Source organism: Rhinolophus sinicus, chromosome 14, assembly GCF_057876585.1.
Source record: "Rhinolophus sinicus isolate RSI-liver-muscle chromosome 14, RSI-T2T, whole genome shotgun sequence".
NCBI classification, from domain to species: domain Eukaryota; kingdom Metazoa; phylum Chordata; class Mammalia; order Chiroptera; family Rhinolophidae; genus Rhinolophus; species Rhinolophus sinicus.
Window position 1 is genome coordinate 128,801,280 of NC_142514.1, and position 15,173 is coordinate 128,816,452.

Consider the following 15,173-nt stretch of genomic DNA (forward strand, 5'->3'; position numbering starts at 1 on the left):
AAGGTTCTTGTCTGGTCTTCCCTAAATGAGTCTAATACTAACTCCTTATAGGAGTGTCCCCAAAATTTATTAGTGTACAATATTTTATTGCAAGTTAATATGAGGACATAATTTTGTAGGCATAGAGGCAAAAGAGCAGAGATTTATCAGTACTTTCTAGGTGAATCAGAGATTAATTTTCATGAAGGTATTAAGTCTCAAATGAATCATTAACTAAAAACCATTATAGAGTATGCCCTTTCGTCAATCCATTTAAATGATTGCATTGTTCAAACAGGAAGTTGTAGAAGAATCAGCTTTTAAAAATAGTTGTTAAGCAAATAAATATGTGCATTTATAATCATTCATCAGTCAGTCATCTTGCCAAATTTAAAGCACATTGTTTGGTAATCAGAAAAGCTGATGAAAAAATTGGGAAAAAATTACAGAAAAAGTCAATGAATAAGCAGTTATTGGAGAACATAAAATGAAAAGGTGGATTAGGAAGCAGAGCATAGAAGCCATGGCTGTATGTGCAGGGTGAGCTTCTGCAGTGTCTTGTCCAGCACTTATCCTCGGAGCTAAAACAACCTACTAATGTTCCCCGACCCCCTTATCCACTGGCGATATACACCAGATGTAAAATAAAATGGACTTCTGTAGCTTTCATTTTCTACCACAATCTTCACCTCTTCTTGCCCTGTTTTACTCTCTGGACTGCTGATTTGCCTCTTCATCTTCTGTGATGATGAAAATGATGACTCTGATGGTGGTAGTGGTGATAATGACAGTGGTTTAACTATATGACTATGCATGGCGGTCCAGAAATTCACATCGGCGAGACATGTCCCTTTATTTTGTTCTACTTCTAAAGTGAATTACTGAATTTGTATTTCAAGTTTCAGTTCCCCCAGGGCAATTTGAAATCTCCCCAAACTCTGTCCCCAGGGCTGTCTCCGTGTAGTCACACAGGGACAAGGCAATGGGGTGTAGGCAGCATGGTGTTTGGGATGCACCATTCTTTCAACCAAACTTTTATTCCTCTCTGTAGATCACAGGACCCTTCTGACACTCCTGAGCCATCTGGGAACAAAAGAACTTGCTGGGGCTATGTCTGACCCCTTACTATTTCCAAGACACTATTGGGCACACAGGAAACTTTCTATTCATTGGAGCACCCGGGAACTCTGTGAGCTGTGTTAGGCCCCTCAGTTTAGGCACAGCCTATGCTTAAGAGCCAGCAATAGCCTTTGAATATCTGACTTCTCCTTATACCACATCCCTCTAAAGCCCTCTTTTGCTTCCAGCTGGAGAGTTTTAAGAGTTTCCCCTTTAAGGGCTCATGTAATTAGATTGGATGTCCCTGGATAATCCAAGATAATCACTCCATTTTAAGGTACATAACCTTAATCATATCTGCGAAATCCCTTTTACTGTTAACAAACATATTCACAAATTCTAGAGATTAGGGTATGGATGTCTGTAGTGGGTAAGGTGGATTATTTGGCCTCCAACATACAGGGGATGCCAAAAAAATGTATATACATTTTAAGAAAGGAAAAAAACTATTAAAATTGTAATAGTCAATATATACCGATAACAAAAGATAAATACAAGTCACATTTGACTTCTGCAATTACAAGAGGTGCTGAAAGATGACGGCGAACTACTGCTTGAGCAACGTTGACCAGAATGTGTACTTGTATACATTTTTTTTTGGCACCCCAGTGTATCTCAAATATGTTGATTTATCTTTATCTCCATTGTTCCGAATCAGTATTATTTGGATGGTTACCATGGACTTCTAATTCGTTTCCCTGCTTTAGTTCTTGCCCTCGTCCAATCCCTTCCAACACAGCAGAACGATCCTCTAAAATTTATTACTCACGTCATGTCACCCTAGAGTTTTCACTATTCTTACATCTAAGTTCCTCATTCTGACCACAGTCACCTCTGGGTTCCGATGTCCTTTGTTGTCTCTAGCTTCTTTTCGCCTCACCCTACCTACCCCTTTCTCACCAGGCTATAATCACAGTGACTTTTTTGTAGTCCCTTAGATATACCAGTGTTTTCTCACCCCTGTTTTGGCCCATCCAGAATTCTCTGCCTGAGATGCTTCCTCCACTACCCTACCCACTCTCTACAACCTGTCTTAACAGTCCCTTTCTTTCTTTCTTTTTTTTTTTTTTTCTTCCAGTTCTGACCTTAAATTGCTGTTTGTGGACCACTCATTGGAAAATTGGTCTGCACCTGTCTGGAATTTCTAGAGTTCTCTCTCACTTGGACTGTGTCCAGAGGTAGCATAAAATTCCCCCTTATTGAGGGCCCCACTTTTACTCTAGCTTTTCCAATGTTTCCTCTCCCTTCTTACATCGGGATGCCATCTAGTTTCCACAGTGGGATGCAGAGCTCTGAGACTTCTTGTGTTTCCTGCATTCCACATTTATACAGGACTCAGACTTCAGAACTCAAAATACTTTTCTCCAATTTTATTAGAACTTCCCTGATTCAATGGATGAAATGGTCCACATGAGCAAGTAATGAATAAGTTACAGGGCAACAAGTTTAACTGAAAAGTAAATCAGTTGATATTTTAACATAGTCTGACATAATTATAAAAATAAAAACAAGAAAAACAACTACAATTTGCTGAGTACTTGTTATATCCCTGTGATAGCAGTACCATTAAATGCTAGTTTTTTTCATCTTCAAAATAGCCTGGTGACATAAGTAATATTTATATTGTTTTACTGATGAGTAATCTGAGGCTTCATAAGATAATATGCTCTTTTCAAAGGCTTCTAATTAGAAAGGATCATTGGCTTCTTTCTGGCAAATATGTTGATTTTCCACCTGCTTTGGTTAATTGTCTTTCTTGGTCTTTACAGGGTCTGGACCCCTCTTACCCATTAATGACTTTTGGTATTTGAGGGAACACCATGAATGCCCTCGCTTTTCCCACATGTAATTGTGTGGAGGGCGTACAGTACATATGTTTGGTGAAACTGCAATTCCCCGTCAAATGCATTAGAACAGGCAGGCAGAGAGTTTAATCACCATAGAAAATTCCAGGAACTTAGAAGACCTGAGTACAAGGAGCATAGAAAGACATGATAAAGAAGTGCTAATTAAGCAGTCGATTCTCCAAAGGGAAGTTGTGTCCAAATCTAGAAATCTGCGGACATCTTGGAAGAAGGGTTATTTGAAACAGCCAGAGAGCTAAGACAAGGGGCACAAGCTAGGGCAAAGACTAAGTGTAGTGCTCTTCAGAGGGATTACTCAGGGTGACCCCCTTAGCATCACCCAGTCCTGGAAGAGACTTGCTTTTGTATGTCCAAGGAGCGTCTAGTCTTGAAACTAGCCAAGCTGAATTCTCTAAGAACATTCTGTGGTTCAGACCTTGCGTGATCTACAACTAGAGCTATTGATTCTCAGCAGAGTCACAAGGTGGAGAACACCTCTCCCCACTTTTACTTTCCTGTCATAATCACGTTTTATGCCAGCAAGGAGGGATGCACACCCACTGTCTGTATCACAGACAAGTGATAGTCATGAATCTTCAACATTTTTAATTGCCAAGCATAGCTTAAGTGAGGATTTAAAAATGGATATCTCACTTAAAATATCCAGCTAGAACTATATCAAGTATCTAATAAATGTAGCAAACTTATTAATGATGAATAAATAAGGCATTCTGAATATCGAGTTTAAGCAACAAGGGAAAATGTTTGAAATCCTAAGTATGTCTTGCAACAGTTTTTTGAATTCTTTGGGGACTTGGCATCAAATCAATAAATATTTCTGTTTTCTTAACATTGAAGTCAGTGGTTTTGAAATTTTTAATGTTTTATTTTGGAATAATTTTGACTTATAGAAATGTTGTAAAGATAGCACAGGGAGTTCCCACTTATCCTTCACCCACTTCCCCCTAAGTTAATTGTATATTATCATGGTTCCTTTGTCAAAACTAAGAAACCAACATTGGTAAGTTACTATTACCTAAACTCCAGCTGCATTTGATTTTCACCAGTTTTTCTAATAATATCCTTTTTCTATCCCAATATCCAATCGAGGATACCACATTGCATTTAGAAGCCATTAGGTTTTAATCTTGTCTTTTTTCACTCTGGAAAGTTAACTACAGCAAACTAACTATAGCGGGCAACCTATTTCTCCATTTTGTCTGGTGCAATTTACAGCAGTTTCTACATGTTGCCAGAATTTCTGTTTGAAAAGAGATATATCCAATCTGCTGGTGGGTTTTATCTGAAGTTCCCCAAATAACTTCAAGACTGCAAGTGAACTGATTATTTTGATAGTGGGAAGACAGACTAAGTGTCAGGAAACTTCGTGAGACAGTTTAGTATACAGTACTAATACAGACGTAAGGATTTTTATTTCTTAGTTTGGACTGTGGCTTCTCACTCATTGACATTCTTCCTAAATCAACACTGCCATTGGTGCAGATTAATATATTTTCAGTCTAGGGTCAGTAAGAAAAAAAAAGTATGACTATATTTTTTGTTGTCATAACAATTAGCCATACTAATGATATTTCCTTTAGGGGTAAATAACATTAAAAAAAATCTGATCAATCGTATCATTCTCAATTACATATTTTCCATAGAGTATTCCTTACAGTCTTTCCACTCAAGACTCCTGATGAGAGAGAATATCTAACTCAGACCCTTGAGATTTGGGAGCTTTTCATAAGAGCCTGCCAAAAGAAAAAAAAATCTGTGAAGTCTTCAGCTTTAACTTAAAAATTGATATGTTTTGCATTCTACTCCATGATATATTTACATTTGTTTTCATACAACATTAATGTTTTAAATTATTTACTAGGAGGTCAAAACTGAGTCTTATTTATCCTGTTTTCATAAACTTTCTTTCCCACTAATGGTCGTGGTATGGATGTCCCTGTTTGAGAAGCAGAGCCCATTAATGGAAGTTCATGCTCGTCAAGGTGTTTTGTTTTGTTTTTGTCTTGTTTGTCTGTTTGTTTTATTGTGGCCTCAATTAACCTCTTTAACCAAATCTCATTCTATAAATATCATGATTTCCATACAGGGGGGAAAAAAATGTCTCAAGGTTAGGCCTTAAGTTCTCATGCTTCTGGACTAATAACTATATGTATGGTTCCTTCTATCTTCAATATCCCGCCTGCTTTCTCACTTAACCAACACTTGTATGTGGTAAAGAGGCTAATGACACAGGTCTTGGTCAGGGCGACTGGGCATCTGGGTATGTTCTACCAACATATAGAGAACTCTTTACCATGTAGTCATGATATTTAAAATTGTAGAACTGCCATACATCAGCCAAATGACCTTGAGCCAAAACCTCACTAAGCTTTCATTTCCAACTAGTAAAATGGAGATTGATAGTAGTCACTCTCTTTCAGATTTTTTAATGAGAATTAAATGATATGATGCATGCAAAACAGTTAGCTAACTGTCTGACCCATAGCAAGAGCTCAATTATTTTATTATTTCTTATATTTTAAGATCCAGTTCAAATGTCACTTTTTTGTGGCGTGTTTTTTTCATTTCCATGAATAATTAGTGATGTTTTTCTTTGGGTTTCCTTGCATTTTTTTAAAGCGTATATTAAAAGGATTATCATGGAAAAATCATATGCTTTTAGGCAATAAAGTCATAAAACAGCAAATTTAGTGTGTGTATGTGAGATAACCATGATAAGAGTGAAATATTTTTTTGGAGGGGAACCTCTGTATTTTTCAAAATTTCTACCACAAACATGCATTAATTTTATAATCTGAAATAAAACAATATTATACTGTTCTAACTATGTTAAATTTATTTTATCAAAGTAATATATGCATAGTCCCTTTTCCTGCCACTCCCTACCTACTGAATCCTGTTCCCCAAAGGATATCATTTTCAAATCTTTTCATTGTTTCTTCCATTATATACCATCATATTTCTAAGTAGCATGCATATGTTAACCCTCAAAGTTACCATTTTAAACATCTGTTGGCTTTCTACCACGGAAGATAAAAGCTTCTCTCTTGCACCGTTACCCAATTTCCCAGTATTTTTCTCCATCTTCCCAATATAGTTAGTCCTAGCACAGGATATTTCATTAAATCATTATACTACATTATTATGATGACTATGTAAATATAATCCATAGCTGAAGTATGTGATTTATTATGTTTATTTTGTACATTTTGAGTCCCTGGAATTAATAACTGTTTCATGATTTGTTTGTTTAAAGTTTATGCACCTATTATTGCATTTTCCCAAACTCTCCCATGAAAGAGTTAATTACCTCTGAATGGCATATATATCCAATAATCTCTCTTTTTCTTGGAGAAATCTTTCCCTGACACTTTTTCCTCCAGGCTTATTTATGACTGTTTCTTTTCTAGGCCTCTGTTATGTACTGAATTGCATCTCCCTAAAATTCGTATACTTAAATCCTAATCCCCAGTACCTCAGAATGTGACGCTGTTTGGAGATAAGGCCTTTAAACAGATGATTAAGTTAAAAGAAACCCTTAGTGTGTGTCCTAATACTATCAGTATAGTGTATTTCACCTTTGTTTTTTGAGTCCACAACATTTTGTGTATTATTTTCAATGTTTGTTTAGATTTAGCTACATATTTACTACTTTCTTTGCTTTTAATTGTTTCTTGCAGTTATATGTGGGAGGAATTTCCTTCTGCCTTAAACATACGCTTAAGAATGATTTTGTGCAGGGCTACTGCTAATAAACTTTCAATTTTTATTTGTCTGAAAATGTCTTTGTTCCACTCTTGTTTTTCAGAGATACTGCTAATGGGTTTAGAATTCTAGGCTGCAGTAATTGTCTCTCAATATGTTGACTATATCATTCTGATTTGTATTGTTACTCCTGAGAAATCAGTTTCCTTTGCATAACTGTTTTGAAAATGTTCTATTATTTCTGCTTGCTTGCTTTTAAAATGTGCTCTTTTTCTTTATTGTCCTGTGGTTTCGTTATAATGTGTCTAAGTTATTTTTATTTTTCGTGCTTGTAGTTTGGTGGGATTCTTAAAAATGTGGTTTGATTTCTTGTTTGTACTGGAAAATTTTCAGCCAAAATTCATTCCAATATTGCTTCTGTCCCTCTCTTTTCTCTTGGAACTCTGAGATGTATGCTAGATTTTCTTCAATATCTGGGCCTCTTTGCTTCTCTTTTATGTGTTCCATATCATCTCTCTGTACGGTTCAAGATGATTTCTTCAAATCCATCTTATACTTTACGAATTCCCTTTTCTTCTTTCTCTAATACGCTATTAAACTCGGCTGTTCTATTTGCAATATTTTCAGTCTGGTCATTGATTATAATAGTTTCTTTTATTCTATACATATTTTCAAGCTTGTGTTTTATTTCTTTAAGCATATTAAATAGTTATTGTAATCTGTATCTGATTATTTGATTTGATGATTTTGTAATACTGTGTCCGCTCTCGTTTAATACTGGTTTTTATTCATGGTACCTTATTTCCTTGTGAATTTAGTTTGTTGGTTGTTTTTTTATTTTGTTTTGTTTTGTTTTTTTATGATCTTGTTTTCCTTGGAGTTTTATTCGTGGGAATTACCTGCAGTCTGGCATAAAGGTGAATACTACAGAGGCAATTTGCCTTTGACTTTACCAAATGCTGCAAATACAGGGCCACTCTAATTTAAGTATGTGATGAACTTTATTTTGAATCACGGTGAGATTATAGATTGAAAGCTTGGAACGGCTGTGGAAGGGCTGCAGAAGGGCTGTAATATTTATGTTCTCACTGGTCATTTTTTATTTAGGACTCATTATCAAGTTTCAAGACAATTAATCGTTGAATCCACTGAAAAAGATTTTATTGGTTTTGTCTTGGATTCTAAATCATTGTTACACTAAAAGGGTTTTTACACTCTCCAAGTCCTTGCTTTAGCAGAGAAATCTATTTGACTCCCTGCTTTTAGCAAATCCTGGGCTGTATTTTCTGTCTTTCCTTCCACGAGTCCATAAAAACTTAAATTCAAGTTCATGTGGTTTGGCAATTGTCTTTAGAGTGAAGACCAGCTGCAGAGCTCTACTTAGTTTTTTTGAATTGTCATTCTTTATCTGTGCCTGACTTGAGAATTTCTTACTTTCGTGAGAGCTTATCAATGCTTCAACTATATTTACTTGTTTGTTTGTTTTAAATTTGTATTAAATTTATTTAAAAGAAAAAACAGTTTATACACTTCTTCCACCTCTACCCCCATTTCTTGCAATCACCAATCTGTTCTCTATATTTATGAGCTTGGAATTTTTGTTAGATTCTATATCTAACAGAGATCATACAATATTTGTCTTCCTTTGTCTGAATTATTTCATTTAGCATAATGCTTTCGAAGTCCATCCATGCTGTCACAAATGGCAAGATTTCATTATTTTTATGGCTAAATATTCCATTGTATATCTGTACTACAATTTATTTTCTTCCAAAGGCAGTTTAGATTTTATTTTACATTTTTGTATTTTTCCCACAGTGCCTCATCCACCACTGTCACTCATCTTATGATTGTTTTCCTTTCCCAGATTAATAATACATGCAACAGGCAGACACAGGGATATTTTTTTTGACTTTTAATAACTGAAGCAAAAAAAGATCTAAAACCGCAGCTTCTGGAAGAACCATTTGTTCTTGCCAGTCTTATACCCCCCTTCAAACTTGACCTTGGCCTCCCTTGCATTTCAGAGCAGGGTCTCTGAAGACATCTTTGTTGAGGACAGTTTTGTCCAAGAGGATATCCGTAAAGTACCTTGTGGGCATGAGGTGATTGTAGTTATAAATTTTCACAAAAGATTTGATCTGTGATCTCTTAGCAATTTTCTTCTGCCCATGCCACCTGTCACATTTCAGGGACAGCAGTCAATTCCAGCCACCAGAGCATGGCTGTAGGAGTGGCTGAGGTGCCATCATCAATGTTCTTCACAATGACTGTTTTGCAGCTGGAGTAGTGTCCGGCCAAGGCCAGCACCACCTTCCTGGGGTGCATAAACTTGCCCATTTTGACAGCAGCCACACAGGCCTACAACAGAAAGGCTATACTAAAATTTCTTTATCCATTCATCCATCCATGTACACTTAAGTTGTTTCTATATCTTGGCTATTATAGATAATGCTGCAATGAACATGAGGGTGTATATATCTTTTCAAATTAGTGATTTTGTTTTCTTGGATAAATAAATACCCAGAAGTAGAATTGATGGATCATATGGGAGTTCTATTTTTAATTTTTTTGAGGCATCTCCGAACTGTTTTCCATAGTGGTTGCACCAATTTACATTCCTACCAACAATGCACAAGGGTTCCCTTTGCTCCACGTTTTCACCAATACTTGTTATTTCTTGTCTTTTTGATAACAGCTGTTTTAACAGGAGTAATATCTCATTATGATTTTGATTTACATTTTCCTGATGATTAATGATATTGAGTATCTTTCCATATACCTGGTGGCCATCAGTATGTCATAGGAAAAAAGTCTATTCAGATCTTCTGCCCCTTTATTAATTAGATTTCTTTTATATTGAGTTGTATGTGTTCTTTGTATATTTTGTATTTTAGCTCTATCAGATATATAATTTGCAATTATTTTCTCTCATTCACTAGGTTGTCTTTTCATTTGTGTTGGTTTTCTTTGCTCAGCAAAAACATTTTTTCTTGATGTAGTCCCATTTGTTTGCTTTTGCTTTTGTTCCTTTCGCTTTTGGTGTCATATTCAAAAGAAGTCATCACCAAGACTTATGTGAAGGAGCTTACTGACTATGCTTCTAGGAGTTTTATGGTTTCAGGTCTTACATTCAAGTCTTTAATCCATTTTGAGTTAATCTTTGTGTATGGTGTAAAACAGTGGTCCAATTTCATTCTTTTACATGTGGCTGTCCAATTTTTCCAACACCATTTATTAAGGAGACTGTCCTTTCCCCATTGTATAGTCTTGATTTCTTTATAGTAAATTAATTGCCCATATATGCATGGGTTTATTTCTAGGCTTTCTATTCTGTTTCATTTACCTATGTGTCTGTTTCTATGTGAATACCATACTGTTTTAATTACTATAGCTTTGCAATATAGCCTGAAATTAGGGAATGTGATGCCTCCCACTTTGTTCTTCCTCAAGATTGCTTTGGCTACTTGGGGGTTTTTCTGGTTCCATACAAATTTTATGATTGATTGTTGTATTTCTGTGAAAAATACCATGAGAATTTTGATAGGGGTTGCATTGACTCTTTAGATTGCTTTGGGTGCTTTGGGTGACATGGATATTTTAACAATAATAATTCTTCCAATCCATGAATATGGAATATCTTTCTATTTATTTGTGTCTTCAATTTCTTTCATCATGTCTTATAGTTTTCAAGTAATGGTCTTTTACCTCCTTGGTTAAATTGATTCCTAGATATTTCATTCTTTTTGATACAATTGTAAATGGGATTGTTTTCTTAATTTCCCCTTCTGATAGTTTATTATTAGTGTAAAGAAATACTACGGTATTTTGCATATTGATTTTGCAAAATTTACTGAATTTGTGTATTAGTCTTCACTGTGAATCATCTGTACTGAACCTGGAACTCATCCCCTATCCTGGCCACTGCTCAAAGCCAGCCCTCTGCCACCTCTTTACAGCACCCTTGGACCACCCCAAGGCCCGCACTGCAGCTCTAGTGCTGCACAGTTGCTGCCACAGTATCTCTTCAGCCACTCACCATGACAACCGCATCCCCTCAAAGGTGTGCCAGAACTACCACCGGGACTCCGAGGCCACCATCAGCCTTCAGGTCAGCCTGGAGCTCTCGGCATCCTATGTCTACCTATCTATGACTTACAATTTGACTAAGATGATGTAGCTTTAAAGAAATTTGCCTAATAGTTTCTTCACCAGTCTCATAAGGAGAGGTAACATGCTAAGAAACTGATGAAGCTGCAAAACCAATGAGGTGGCTGAATCTTCTTTCAAGATATCAATAATCCAGTGTGTGATAACTCAGAGAGTGGGCTGAATACAATGGAGTGTGCACTACCCTTGGGAAAAAGCATGGACCAGACTCTACTGAAACTGTACAAACTTGCCACTGACAAAAATAATACCCACTTGTGTGACTTCGTTGAGACTCATTACTTGAATGGGCAGGTGAAATTCATCAAAGAATTGGATGACAATGTAGCCAACTTGTGCAAGATGGGGGACCCCCAGAATCTGGAATGACAGAGTATCTTGTTGACAAGCACAGTCTAGGACACAGATAATGAGAACTAAGACTCAGGCTGGCTTCCCATAGCCGCAGGGTGACTTCTCTGGTCGCCGAGGCAGTGCATGCATGTTGGGGTTACCTTTATCTTTACTGTAAGTTGTACCAAAACATCTACTTAAATCCTTTCATTTGTACCATTTCTTCAATTAAGGTAACGTGGTACTTCAAAGTCAGATAAATTTCATCCATTTTGCCATTCTTTAACAGTACCTAACCTGAGAATTTCTTACTTTTCTGAGAGCTTATTAATGTCTCAAATTTATTTTTAATATTGTATCCAGGATTTTTAGGATGTTTCAGCAGGAAGGGTTTATCCAGGAAACTGACTTCCTGTATTATCATTAAGAACAGTCCTGGTGCTGCTCAGAAAATAGTATTATCAATAATAATATGTTGAATGTACTTGCTTGTGTTTCTTCCCTGCTAGACTGACAACCCCTCCGAGATAAGACTGTTGCTCGTCTCAGTGCCTAGCTTATAATAAGAACTCAGTATATATTGAATAAACAAATATTAGTAACTTGAACATCAAATCACATTTTCTTATCCTTTACTGATTTCTTATGGAGCACATTTCTCGACTTCTAATTAGGATAAGATAAAGAGATCCAATTTGAAATTTGATTAACTGATGCTAGAAAGTTTAGGTACTTTTGAGTTTTTGTGTTTCTTTATTTGTGGCATAACCTACAGGAGAAATTTACTATTGACGTAATTATTAAATTCAGTGTATTATTAAAATCCATAATACAAACCAGATGCCCCCACTCCAGAAGATCAAAAATAAAACAAAACAAAATCCTGTTATATAACATTGACTTTTCATTGTCTCATTTTTGGTGGCTTGTTGCTATGGCAATCTCCCCATACTATCTGCAGACGTGAATCAGATACTGGGCAGCACAACATCTGCAGTGCTGCAGTGTACCATATGGTTAATTTACTGCAACCAACAGAGACAAGTAAAAACTCTTTCCACAAATGGATCCAACACCTCAAGAGTTGAGGCAACTAGGGTTAAATAGGGCTCATTGCCTGTTTCTCGGCAATGCCCAAATTCAAAAAGGCATTTGTCCTGAGAGATTGAATACACAAGTGTTGAGCTAGCACTTGAAATAGGTAGGCAAAATAGGATGCTGTAAGGACAGCTCCAGGAGAAAATCTCAAATCTGAACTGGGAAACGCGGCCTCTAGCCATCACGGTTGCCTGGTCTCCACATGAGTCCAGGTCATTAGTGTTTATAAAATACTACTGATTTGTTGATCTCTAGCTCTTAGATCTCTAGCTCTTAGAAAACATCTCAGCGTGTGTTTCACAATTTTTTAACATAAGACAATTTGATGGTCGGTGGATGATAGAACTGGGAAGTTAATTCTTGATGTGTCTAGAGTGACAGTTGATGGGAGCAGATGACTACCATTTGTTGACCTTCACACATGCTAGAACTTTAAGCATTCTAATACTTTTTTTTTTCTAACATTCCTACAAAGATAAATATTGTCCCCATTTGACGGATAAGGACACTAGAATTAAAACATATTAATTTGCCTGTCAGTTATAGTTTGTAAACATGATGTGAAGTTTAGGTTTCACTGCAAGTCTATCTAACCTTAAATCTTGTTCTTTTGTTACTATATAAAAGTTTCTCTTTGAGAGATGTATACACAGAATAAAGGTCAGCAGTGTACTCTAGAGTTAGACCGCCTAGGCCTAAAAGTCAGCTCCATCTTTTATTATCTATGTGACTTCAGATCACATACTTAACCTCTCATACCTCCAGTTTTCCCATCTGTAAATGGAGGTAATGAATGTACTAGGAGGATTCTTGGGAGAATTAAGTGACCTATTGCACAGGGCCTACTCAGTGCTACGTAAGTGTTCAATAAGGATTAATTACTATCATTGTGTACATTCACTAATCTTAAAATATTAGTTTTGGATGTCCAAGGACAAACATTTTTTTTTTTTTTCTTTTAGGACAGCATGTTGACTAGGGCAATAGTTCTCAAACTGGTTCCCAGACTGTCAGTATTGCCATCAGCTAAGAACTTGTCAAAACAGCAAATTAGTAAGACTTATCCCAGATATACTAAATAAGAACTGTAGAGATGGAACCCAGCCATCTGTGTTTTTCCTACTTTTACCCAAGGCCAACTCTGCCAAAAAGATGCTTTTGGAACCAATCTTGAGATACCATGATGTTTCTAGACTCAATTCCTACAGCTTCAAATGGGTGCCTCAATCACTTTGTTCTCTGAGACCATCTAATCGCTAAGATTCTTGGTTAATAATTAATCATGTTGTCTTGACTGCATTTGAAATGACCAGTTATTTCACAATGATTTCCTTTTGTGTGGAATGAGATGTAATGCTGTGATGGTCACAGCCATTTGAAGATACTACTGGAATTTCTCAAGAGTTGCAGCAGACAAAACATTTGAGGTGCCCCTAGCAGTAGGCTGGTCTCTCTCCATTTAAAAAGTTAACATTTAATTAGTCTTTTTTTTTTTTTTTTTTTTTTTCCTGACTAGGGATTGTTTGAATAGACTTTGTAAGGCTTTTTTTAAGTTTCACATTTTGTGAAGGCTCATAAGTAGAAAGTGACACATTGATAAACTTAGATTAAGCCTGCTTCAGTACAGGAACAAAACTCACAAGAATTTATTTGAAATTTAGTAAGATTAATTTAACACCATTCTCAAAAATGAAAATTAAACTGCTTATTTTATGTAAGTCAAGAGGAAATTAAATTTAAGATAATTTATTAATGTTTTTAAATAAATGAGAATGCTTAAATGCTTTAAATGTTTCAACCTCCCTAATTGTTTTAACCCATTTAACTTTCCTAAATCTCTTTTCCTAATCTATAAAACAAAGGGATTATTTCAACTGATTATAGTTTTTTTTTCCTAGTTGTAAGAAAAGAATGGTGCAATGAACACATTGACACCTATCATTTACATTGAGGAATAGAATGTTTAATTCCTTTGTGAGTCTTTCTGGAGTAGACTCAGATCTAGCTAGATAAAAAATTTGGTCTTTTGAGACTTCTGCAGAAATGATCAATTTGTAGCAGTTTCTGGACTGCTGGCATCTAGTAGTTATGTAGAAGCTCTTGATTCGAGCAAATGGAAAATTTCAGTTAGGATGAGTTTGTTAATCTCTTTTCCCAGCTGACCCTCAATATCTTCATCTGATTCATAGTATGTTAATATTACCTGGCTCAAAGTTTTTTTTTTGTTATTGTTGTTGTTTTAATTTTAGTAGATGTTTCCTTGGGACCCAAAAGGCAATTTTCACTTTCTGAATATTTAATAGGTATATTCCCCAATGGTGCCAAACAAAAATGGCATCATCAGATTATGCTATAGTGTAATTTAATACAGATCATATTTGTGTTGTGGAAAGAGATTTGGACAGCATTCAAAACCTGCATTCAGATTCTAACTATGATATGTACTTGCAGTACAACCTTAAAGACATGGCATAAGCTTTCTTTTAAGTTATTTTAAGTTCTCTCAAGAAAATAACAAATAAATACTTAATAGATTATAATGAAGATAAAATGAAGTTAAGTGTGTTGTCTAAATATTTATATCTGTTCCTACTGTAAAAAAAGGATATAAGGAAGTTAAACAAAAGAGTGTTCATTTTATGTATTTTGGCATTTCATAGATAATCTGTGTTTTTACTACTCTTTGGTTCTGTGGTGTCTCTTTGGTTTTATTGTTTGTCAAAATTTTGGTTTTGTGTGTTTAGCTTGTAAGCATTCATTCTAGAATTAATTTTTTTGTAAAGTCATAAATACAAGAAGATAGAATGTTTTATACTTCAGTGGCAGTGCTGTTAGTCTTCAAATATAAATATTTTCATTTGAAAACTACGAGATTATTAAAATAACTTTCTATAACACTAATTC

The 15,173-nt window shown here is 35.6% G+C and overlaps 1 long non-coding RNA gene and 2 pseudogenes across 1 annotated transcript in view; 1 reads left to right on the top strand and 2 right to left on the bottom strand.

Annotated features, from left to right (window-relative positions):
* Positions 1-15,173, bottom strand: part of LOC141572433 (uncharacterized) — a 155,047-nt gene that overhangs the window by 9,328 nt on the left and 130,546 nt on the right. The window lies entirely within an intron of this gene.
* LOC109451391 (large ribosomal subunit protein eL27 pseudogene) lies at positions 8,608-9,233 on the bottom strand (annotated as a pseudogene).
* On the top strand, positions 10,804-11,248 carry LOC109451375 (ferritin heavy chain pseudogene; annotated as a pseudogene).